Source organism: Mesoplodon bidens, assembly GCF_964165515.1.
Source record: "Mesoplodon bidens genome assembly, chromosome: 12".
NCBI classification, from domain to species: Eukaryota; Metazoa; Chordata; class Mammalia; order Artiodactyla; family Ziphiidae; genus Mesoplodon; species Mesoplodon bidens.
Window position 1 is genome coordinate 94,279,854 of NC_138168.1, and position 11,037 is coordinate 94,290,890.

At 53.9% G+C, this 11,037-nt stretch overlaps 1 pseudogene across 1 annotated transcript; it reads left to right on the top strand.

Annotated features, from left to right (window-relative positions):
* The first annotated feature begins 976 nt into the window (after positions 1 to 976).
* On the top strand, positions 977 to 2,622 carry LOC308625913 (putative ATP-dependent RNA helicase DDX28; annotated as a pseudogene). The gene has a single exon. The product of its transcript is annotated as a putative ATP-dependent RNA helicase DDX28 (transcript).
* Positions 2,623 to 11,037: the final 8,415 nt, after the last annotated feature.

Consider the following 11,037-nt stretch of genomic DNA (forward strand, 5'->3'; position numbering starts at 1 on the left):
TTAAGAACCTCCCAGGTGGTTAATCCACGTTTACCTTATCTCCTACCCCAGGCCCTGGAAATTACAGAAATGATCGGACACCCATTTTCGGGTTCCGTTCAATAAGTACCAGTAGCGTAAGGCTTTCTGGCAACCCGAACACTGAATTCAAGTAAACTATTCTGCCTGACCGTGGCTTTGTGAGACAAGACACATACCTGTAGCAGGACCCTCCTCGCTGCTATTTACGGAATTGAGGTATCTGACTGGAAAGCCGGTGGAGATGAACTACCCAAGAAAGCAGTGGGTTCAGGATGAGAATTTGGAAAGGGTGACAAGGGAGGGGAGAATGAACCTCAGCTGAAAAGAAAGGGGAAAAGTACCAAGAGATGAGTTCTCTTGACCGAAGAGAAGATACGCTGAAAGCCATCAGCTTGCCCTCGGGGCCCTCAGCTCTCTGGGGAGCTCTAAGGGAAGGGTGAGCCTGGACCTACGACTCCGGACTCCTGGTCTCGGCCCCCAGGCCTGACCATTCACTCAGACTCTCAATAAATACTTGTATTCAAAGACCTTACACGGGGACCACATCTGGGAAAACATCGCCACACCCTCATCATAAGTCACAGAGGGAGACCCGAACTGGCCAAGCCATGATAGGAGCTGTGAGGGCGACAAAAGAGCACGGCAGGGATCGGACATCGGATCGCCAGAAGCCCTCCGCCCTCCTGGTTCGTAATGCCAGGGCCCCATCGCCGCGTATCGCCGGACCCCGGTCCTGCCTCCGTCGCGCACCCTTCCCCACGGTTGGCGGGGGTCTGGAGTCACCATCCCCGGTTCGGACCTACAGACCTCGCCGCTGCTGAGCTCTACAGATCCCGCTCCTTCCACACAGTTCGCCGAGTCCGCGGGCCTTACTGAGCCACGCCAGCCACCGTCCGCGAGGCCTTAGCGTGCCTGTGATGTCACTGTCGTGCGCCTCTCCCGCAACAAGGGGTGTATGGCTCTGGCACGGCGGCTGCGGCTGTTGTCGCTCGCGGCTAGGTTGCTTCTGGCGCCTTGCTGGGACCTGACGGTCCGCGGTCCCAATGAGCCACTGCCCGTGGTGCGCATCCCGCGGGCTCTACAGCGGCAGCAGGAAGAGCGGCATAGCGGCCAGCGTAGCCCCCCCGCGGCCGACGCTGGCGCGTCCTGGGCTGCCACTGATGTCAGCGTGGCCACCCGAGTTGAACCAGCCGGCTCACCTCACGCTGGGCTCTTGGAACCCGCGCCACTCTCTTCGTGCGGCTGGAGGAATCGGCGCACCCACGCGGACCATTTCTCCATCAAGTGCGCGCAACATGAGGCTCCACCACTGCGGAACCTTTCGCCCAAGGGCAGCTGCACTGAAGTGTGTCTGGAGCTCCCCGTTCTGAGCGCGCTACAGGAGGCTGCTCCCGAAGTTGTTCGGCCCACAAACGTGCAGTCGAGTACCATTCCCCCACTTCTTCGCGGCCGCCACATTCTCTGCGCCGCAGAAACCGGCAGTGGCAAAACTCTCAGCTACATGCTACCTCTCCTTCAACGGCTGTTGGGCCAGCCAAGGCTGGACCCCTGTCGTATCCCTGCTCCTCGAGGCCTGGTTCTTGTGCTTTCTCGAGAATTAGCCGAACTGGTACGTGCCGTGGCCCAGGCCTTGGGCAGCTCCTTGGACCTCCAGGTGCGGGAGTTAGGGGGAGGCCATGGCATGAGGAGGATCCGGCTGCAACTGTCCAAACAACCTCCAGCAGATATTCTGGTGGCCACTCCGGGGGCTCTGTGGAAGGCCCTGAAAACTCAACTGATCAGCCTGGAGCCCCTCTCCTTCTTGGTGTTGGATGATGCAGACACGCTGTTGGATGAAATCTTCCTGGAACTGGTGGATTACATCTTGGAGGGGAGCCATATAGCAGAAGGCCCAGCTGACTTAAAAGACCCCTTCAATCCCAAAGCTCAGTTAGTGCTGGTGGAGGCCACGTTTCCCGAAGGTGTAGGCCAGCTGCTGAGTAAAGTTGCCAGCTTAGACTCTCTAACCCCCGTTACCAGTGACAAGCTCCACTGCATCATGCCTCATGTCAGACAGACATTCATGAGGCTGAAGGGAACAGAGAAGGTGACTGGGTTGGTGCAGATCCTTAGGCAGCATGACAGAGCATATAGGATTGGCCCCACAGGAACTGTTCTGGTGTTCTGTAATTGCTCCAGCACTGTGAACTGGCTGGGGTATATATTCTGGATGACCACAAAATCCAACACTTAAGACTGCAGGGACAAATGCCAGCCTCAATGAGAGCAGGCATCTTCCAGTCCTTCCAGAAGGGCTCCCGAGACATTCTTCTCTGCACAGACATCGCCTCTCGGGGCCTGGACAGCACCCAGGTGGAGCTAGTCATCAATTATGATTTCCCTCTCACCCTGCAAGACTACATCCACAGAGCAGGGAGGGTGGGCCGGGTGGGGAGCGAGGTGCCAGGCACCGTCGTCAGCTTTGTGACCCATCCCTGGGACGTGAGCCTGGCTCAGAAGATTGAACTGGCAGCTCGCCAGAGGAGAAGCCTCCCAGGACTGGGGTCCTCAGTGAGAGAGCCTTTGCACCAGCAAACCTTATTGCAGCAGGCCTATATATGATGCCATAACAGGGACCTTTCCCTCTGTGCTGGATGGGTGAGCACACTTGTCAGTAGGGTGCTCTGGGCTGCCTAATCACCTTCCGAAGACCCGGGCTGCTGTCTGGCTTCAAAAGGTAAGTTGCTGGCCAACACTTGAGGGTGAACTACTGAGCTTGGCTCTCTGTAGTCTTTCACGTGAAGAATAATGTCGATCTTGGCTCTGTATTATGTCATGGTTTCTAACAATAAGCGATGTTTCTATGGGTGCCCCTTAATAACAGTTTCCACTGGGGCAGAATTCAGTAGACCCTGAGAAGATTCACACTCCAAACTACCACACTTAGGACGAAGGCTCTTTCAATTGATGTTTTAGTTTAAATTTTGTTTCCTGCCCCCAAACATCCATTAAGCCTCCAGGAGAAGGAAAAGGGGATGTGACAAGAGAAATTTTCTTCACAACAATGGCCATGGCAAGCTTAGGCACTTTTGGTGAAATCTCTCTGGGAAGTACTGGCAGAGGAATAAAAGGCAAACTGACACAGAAATATTGCTTGGTGTGCATTTCCAGGCTCTGCCTTCTTTCTCATCTCTTGGTGGCAGGTGGAGGAAGAGAAGAAAAGGTTAAACTTTTTTATAAACCAGCAGAATAAGCTTATAACATCCTCTCACTATCTCTGCATAGGTTCTAGTCTCTGCAGCATTATATAAGCTTTGCCCAAAGTAATGAACTGTTGAAAGTCAAATGTAATACTTCACCAAACAACTTAAAAATGCTTGCGCGCTGGAAAGGGTTAAGTTGCAGAGAACACAAATGGACCCAGAGCAACCTTTGCCGAAAGAGAATATTGTGCTAAATGTACAGTCATAGCTCTTTTCCATATGAAGAAACAGTCAGAAGGATAAAAGAACTTGGTCAAAATCACACAAGTCAGTAGGAAAGAATCTGGTTTGTCTGTCCTCAGGGTTGTGTTCTTTAACCACCAGGCTAGCTTTTCTCAAATCTGATTCATGCATAGACTAACTATACACCTCTGCTTGCCTTGAATATTCCCTGTTTATACATATGCCTGCTGCAGTTTTTAATATTGCCCACTTTGACTCCCCAAAGCAACAGAGAATACACAATAATTTGGTCTCTCTATCCATGGACCACTGTGGTGGGACTGCCCAGGAAGCTTATTAAAAGTGCAGCTTCCTGAGCCCTACTCCAGATCTAGATAAGTTTTCTGAGGGTTGGCTCAAGAATCCAGGTACAAGGCCTTTTAAGTGGTTTGGTGGAACCCCCCAGGTGATTCTTTCGCTCTCTTAAGTTAATAAACCGTTTATTCTGCCTCCCCCAGATGCCCAGCCAGGTCCTGTTAAGGTAGGAGTCCCCACACCACATCAGAGGGATGCTCCCAGCCATGTAATCTCTGGAGCCTTGGAGATTCTGAATGGTCTCATGCTGGCCCACCTGCCGTGACAAACCTCCGCCAGAGCAAGCATTCCCCTTCACATTTACCTTCTACCACTCCAAAAGGCAGTCTGCTCCAATGAGGCCTGACTTCGTCTGTCCTAACGGGCACCCACTGATTCAAGCAGTTTAGGGATAGAAGGTGCTGTGGTTCTCATCCAGGGTGGCCCAACCTCTAAAAGGGTAGTCCAAGCAGTCTCTACCTCCTGGGCACATCCCCTCTGCAACAGCCCCAGTAAACGAAGGTCCCATCTTTGCTTTTTCAAGGTCGGCAACAGGGAGTCCCCTCCTAAAGAAGGTTCTCTCTCATTGCCACACTATCAAAAGCTGCCCCAAATGTGGTTCCTTCCTGTGGGCCTGATCAGGCTAAGGGCAGAGTTGTCTCTTTCCTTCTCTGAGTCGGACCAAGTTGTCTTACTAACCCCTCTTCACAGTGTTGACCATGATTTTCACGGGGGCTGCTGCTGAGCCTTTATCTCATCCTTTCATGGTGGAGAGAGAGAGGATTATAATGATTTTTACTTCTAGGGGAGAGGGGAGTGTAATGATTATGTTGTCATTTTGTATTATGTCCTTTTGTCATGAATTTGTTTTGAATTTCATATTAAAATGGGCCCACCATTCCCACTTTGTGAGGTCATTCAGCACCCTCATTTTGCACCTTTAACATCTCTCTCAGTATCACTTGGAAATGTTTGAAACGGCATGAGCTTGTCCTCACATTCCTATCAGCTGTAAATCCGGAGCCCCGACATGAACGTAACCATTGAGCAGAACCCCTCTCCACTAGCTGTGTAACACTGGGTAGGCTCCTTAACATCTTGGTTTTTCTAAGCCCTCAGGTGTAAAAATGTGAGGGTTCTATGAATTTATATTTGGTGCAGGACAAGGTCGAGAAGAGTGTGTCTTTGCTTGTATTCTTCCAAACTGGAGTGTCTTCCCTCTCTTCCCCATGGGTCCAAATCTCACTTGTCCTTCAGGCCCACTGCCAAGGAGCCTTCCCTGATTCCCCAGTCCACACAATTCTCTGCCTCTTAGGGTCAGTGCCATACAACCTAGCTGTCTCTTAACGTTAATCTTGCCTCTCAAGCCAATTTCAGAATGTGGGTCTCTCTTGCCCTCCTGGGGCCCCTGGGGCTGTACCAGCCCACCTGCACGCCCCACGTGGGGTGTCTACTAGACTAGGGCATAGGCGGGGAGGCCCAGGTGTGAGGGACCAGGCAGAGTACCTCTGCCTCCACCCTGCTCTCCTCCACAAAACTGCCCCTCCTCCTGAAGCCTGACCGCAAGTCACAGGTTCCTTATTATGACCTCACTGGGTAGTGATGACCTCACAGGCCTTCTCAGTTTCCATGGCAGCGTAACTATGGAAACGTGCTGCCCTCAGAGAAACTTCCCTACCAGTTCTCCACCAGATACCAATCTCTTTGGTTGTTTGAGAGAGAATGTCTGACCGGATCGTCTATATTTACTCAAACCTGTGCTCTGTTCCCTGGCTGGGCAGTGCAGCAGGTACACCGAGACCGGGCATCTGTAGAAGAGGCATGGTGTACACACAACCTCACCTGGCTGCCACATGTTCCTGTGGGGCTTGCCCACTACGTAAACCTCAGCGCTTTCCCAGCTGTAAGTAATACCAGTGACCTGGGACACCTTCAGGGTCCCACAGTGCTCACTGCTGAGGACAAGTGAAAGGTCATCCCTGAACTAGTGTGCAGGAAGCTTCTGATCTTTATAAATGTTGCCTTCCGCTTTGGGCTACAGGATGCTTCCATTCAGACCCTTTCCTGATTGGCCTCTTAGCAAAAGGCAAGTGCGTTTTTGTTGGCAGATGGTAAACGGAGCAGTTTGAGGAAGAGGGCCACTCTTGAACCGCACCTTCAAACCCAGGCACCTCTGTGTTGTCATGTACACATCTATATCGGTCCCCTCAGACACATCCCATACTGAGCTGCTGAGTACTAGGGGAGAGGGTGGTGCCCTATTCATGGGAAGACCGGAAGGACCAAGGGGGGTGATGAAGCGCTAGTGAGACTGGAGGGCTGAGCAGATGGTGTCCCAGGAGGCTGGGTGGATGTGAGCCTACACTTGGTACCCAGAACCCGGTTCTGAGTCTCCTGATCACTTCTGCCTCAGTATTTGGCCTTGTTCTAATCTAGATAAAAGTATCAGAGGGCTAGAGTTCAGTGTGGTTGTAACAGGCATTATAAATGGGGCCCAAGAGGGGTTGCCAAAGTGGGAGGGGCCCTTAACCAATTTATATTAGATTATCTTTTTCCAAAACTTGAAAGACGTTTCCATTAAAGCCTCAGAAGTGACACACTGCAAGAAATGTTTTCCCTGTTGTGGAAGGGAGAGATGGAGAGGATCATGATTGCAATTTCTTTCGGGTTCTACTGTTTTCCCTGGCAACGGTGAAGAGACTACCTCACCTGATGCAGCTGTAGGCTCTAGAAATTGCTTTTGCAGCCAGTGTCCCTTCTCTAGGGACTCATAGAGGTGATGGGCCAAGTCTGTGTTTTGGATGTCAAGTAGATTAAAGGTCTTCAGCCAGAAACTGGGAGAGACATGAGAGAGGGAAATTCTGGCAGGAGACTGTGTACAGCAGAAGTGACTGATCAATTCTGATTTTCTTTGCAGCAGCTGTGGCTCCCATTTCTCCCCCTAAACCTGGTCACTACCATGTCCTCAACCGAGGGTGTGGAGAAACGCAGTTGGGCCGGCATGGGGAGACATACTGCCTGGTTGGTGGCTACCGGGCCTACGGGGATGCTCCTTTGGCCATGCCAGCAAAGGCGGAAGCCGAGAAGCCAGTCCCCAGATGTGCTCCCGAGAGAAAGCACGCTCCGGAAGAGTCGAAGATCTCGGTTGCTCCAGACCCAAAATCCGGCGATTGTAGCATGGTGCCAGAAGGCGGACTCCACAGAATCTTGCTGGCTGAACCATTCTGAAGACAGGGCAATGGTTTAACTGCCTAAGACAGCGAATGCCTCTTCCTGCAGTGACCCCTCCCGCCCCCCCCCACTGCCCACTACCCCAGATTAGAACCTGCGTCGTTCTGTCTGAGCCTTCCTCAGCCAGGAGCCTCCCGGCACACTCAATGGCCATAAGCCAGGAGCCTCAGAAAGTGAGGTTTGAAATGAGAGTCTGCCCTGAACATCCCAGGGCGGAAGCTGGCCTGGAAGAAAACCTGGCATTCCTCTGCTCAATCCTCACGGGCCCCTTTGTGAGCTGGAGAAAGTGAAGTCTGCACTCTGCGAGCCGAGGAGGATGCAGGAGCAGAGACAGGGTGCAGAGAAGCCTTAGCAGTCTACCACATGGGCTCCCGCCCTGAGCCATCGTCAGCGGCCACCACTACAAACCAGTGGGGAGCTGGGCTTTTTGAAACTGAAAGCAGCAATCTGTGGCTTCCCAAAGAGCCTCCTGCCTGGGGTCTCAGGAGGCAGGATAGAGAGGCCCAGGAAGCCCTGCTCCCTGAAGCAAGAACAGGATGGAGAGTCAAGCAGCATGCACCCTGTCCCGAGGTTCACATGCTCCTTTATTGCCAGGCCTTTCCGTCCCCAGTGGCGTCCCTTACTGCTCAATAAAATGCTTTTCTGTAACAGATTTCTAGGGTCGCCAGTGCTCAGACTTAGGTCACTACCCCTGTGCTAGGCACTCCTGCCACCTGGGAAAGATTCCAAAGGTGGAACAGCTCCAGGGGGTGCCAGGGATCAGAGCAAAAACTTGAGAGGCTGGGGATGCAGGAGTTTGGGCACAGTCCCTAAATCATCTCAGTGGTTGAGCTGCTGTGAGAAGGCACATCCCCAGTGTGTGTGTGTGTGTGTGTTGGGGGTAAGGGGTCCCTAGAGGAGGCAGCTAGCGGGAGGGCCTGAGGCTGGAAATGGGGAATGGCGTGCGGTCTCTGAGCAAGCACAGGCACTTAGCCCTTGAGGTTTCTGGGAAAGCTAGAGCCACAAGGGCCACGAGATAAGGCAAGTGTAGCAGCAGAGCCCAGGTGCCAGGTCTTTCTTCAGAACCTACACTTCTCCACGAGGCCGGGCCTTCCACGCTGAGGTAGGAGGGATCCTGGCCAGAAGGTCAGCCAGCAGCTCTGGGACGAAGGTTGCTGCGGTGGGGGCTCTTCTGCCATGGAAGCGACTTCATTTCCTTCCACACAAATAGCCTACTGACTGAGTTCCTGCTCTGTTGAGTAAAAGGGTCGTTGACTCTCCCCAGAAGGTTGTTCAGTTCACATCCCAAAAGTCCCTCTATTCAGGCCCTGGGGAGGTGTAGCAGCTCCTGAGGGCGCTCTCCTGAGGCTGGCTGACAGAAGTGGGGGAGGTTCCTGATAGTTCCCAGGTGCTGGTTCAAGTCCCCAGAGAATGGTCATGCAGGTTGAGGAGTCAAGTAGGAGGAGAGAGAAGGGTGGGGGCAGAGGGCCCCTTCCTGAATCCAGAGCTCACATGGTTACCCGCCCCCCCCCATTTCCAGAAACTATCTCTTCCCCCACACCAGCCCCCATGGCCCAGTACCGGGAAACCGGGAGCCCAGAGCACTTGTGGCCACAGAGACCCTCGCACGCAGCCCTCGGGGTGGGCGGGGCCGGCTGCAGGCAGATGGGGACGAGGTGTGCTCCCGGGAGGCCACGGGCTGCAGGTGGCCCTCTGAGAGAAGCACCCCAGCTTGGACAGGAAGGTTAGGGGCGGGGGAGAGCAACCTAGGGCGCCCCCTCGGTGCAGTGGGTGTGGAAGAGGGGCGGGGGCGGAGGGAACCCGCGATGGGAGGCGAGTGGGCTCTCAGCAGAGGCCAGCTTAGCCCGCGGGAGCTGCCTCTGAGCAGGGGGCGGGAGGGCAGTGCGAAGCAGTGCGAAGCCCGGCAGGGCTGCCGGGCTTCCCGGATCGCGGCTCTCCGCACACTGCTCGCAGGGTCCTGTGACTCTGTATCCCCTCCCACACCCCGCCCCCCTCGCGAGGCCGCGCCGCTGGGTGGCCTGTGTCGACGGGCAGAACCCCATCGCCCGCCCCTCTCAGACCCGCCTCTGCCTGCCTGCCTTGCCCTGCGCAGCTTGCGGCTCGGGGGCCTCGAAGGTCCCCGTGCACGCAGCCAGCGGCCTCTGCTGTGCCTGCTGCTCCTGCTGGGTCTGCTGCTGTGATCGGTAACCCTCGTGCAGACCACGCTGGGCACCTCCAGCACCCCAAGTCCGCGGGAGCGCACGCGGGCCCTGATGCGGGACTTCCCGCTTGTGGAAGGGTGGCTGTAGTGTGTGCGGGCTGCTGGGGGCCGGTGGGGGCCTAGCCTGGCCCTGGGCAGGGGAGGAGGTCCGGAGCATGTAGCGCTAGTGGGGAGGCTCCCTCACACCACCCCTGGATGTCCTCTCCATCATCTATGGATGCCCTTCCCCTTCTCTGTCATCCCCTCCCTGGTGGGAAACCCTCAGCCCAGGCCTCAGCTGCCCCTAGTATAGTCTGTGTGACAGTGTGAGGTGGGGGACCCCCAGGCTGGCCCAGGCCAGGCAATGTGTCCTGCCCGATCCCAAGACCTAAGGAGCCCACCCATTTGCCTTGACCTCCCTCCAGCCACAACAACATGCCCCTGGTCCTGAGGCAGTTTTACCACAATGGGCTATAGCATGTTAATCTGCGCAATTTCAGCCATGGCTAGACCAGCTTGGACAGGCTGAAAGATGGTCTCGTGGGTGGCCAGGTACCAAAGGGGCACACAAGGTGCCACCATGGCTGCTGGGGAATGTGGGGCAGTTTGGGGGCCACAGAGACCACAGGTTAGTCACATTGGAATGAAGTTACCATAGTGACCTAGAAAGTGCCATGCCATGGATGCTGAGGGCTACAGGGGTCACAGTGAGCCCACCTGACGGGCTTCCAAGTACCACAGAAAAAGCAACGCATTACATGTGACTTCTGGGCACAGTAAGTGCTGTGCCAGCTGAGGAGGCTATGAGAAGCCCAAGGAGTTCCAAAGCCCAAACTAAGCCCTGTCATTCCCTCAGTTCTGGTCAGCCTACGTCCCATGCCAGACCCACGAACGGGATGCTGTGAGCCTCACCCTGGAACAAATTGACCTCATCCGCCTCATGTGTGCCTCCTATTCTGAGCTGGAGCTTGTGACCTCAGTTAAAGGTAGACGGGGGACTTCCCTGGTAGTCTAGAGGTTAAGACTCCACGCTTCCACTGCAGGGGGGGTCGGGTTTGATCCCCGGTGGGGGAATTAAGAGCCCTCATGCTGCGTGGCACGGCCAAAAAAAAAGGTAAACAGACTGGTGGTAGTGGGTGTTAGGGACTTCAGTAAGCTACCCCTGCCTCTGAAAATGATCATCTGACCTACGTGCCCCCAGCTCTCAACAATACCCGGAAGTTGGCTTGCCTTACTGGTGTGGAGGGCGGCCACTCACTGGACAGTAGCCTCTCCATCTTGCGTACCTTCTATGCGCTGGGTGTGCGCTACGTGACACTCACCCACACCTGCTACATGCCCTGGTGAGCACCTGAATATATTCAGGAAAAAACGCATTCGCCCTTTTTGGCCAACCAAACAAGCGGGCAATGCAAATCAACACTGCAAAGAAGTCTCACTTCGCATCATTCAAAAGGGGTTTTACCATGTTTGAAATTCCAATATTTTAGCCTGACACGTTTTTGGATTTTAGAAAAAAAAATATTTTAAATGAGACAAAAGATCTTTTTTATGACCCAAAAAGACAGCAATAGTTTTATATTTTTATCTATTTCACTTGCACACAAAAGTCTCATGGGGTTATGTAAAGCACTCCTGTTGGATGCTGTGCATGGTGCAAATATGGATTAAAGCTTTGGAATCTTAAGCTTCACTCACCTGAAACTTTTAAATTAGGATGCAAGCAATCCTTTCCAACATTTGAACAGAGAAAGACACTGTCTTTATATTATTTGTCAGGTAATTAATCTGTCTTTTGCCCCAAGGAGAGAAACACCTGGCACTTCTATCAATGTGTTGTACAAAAAT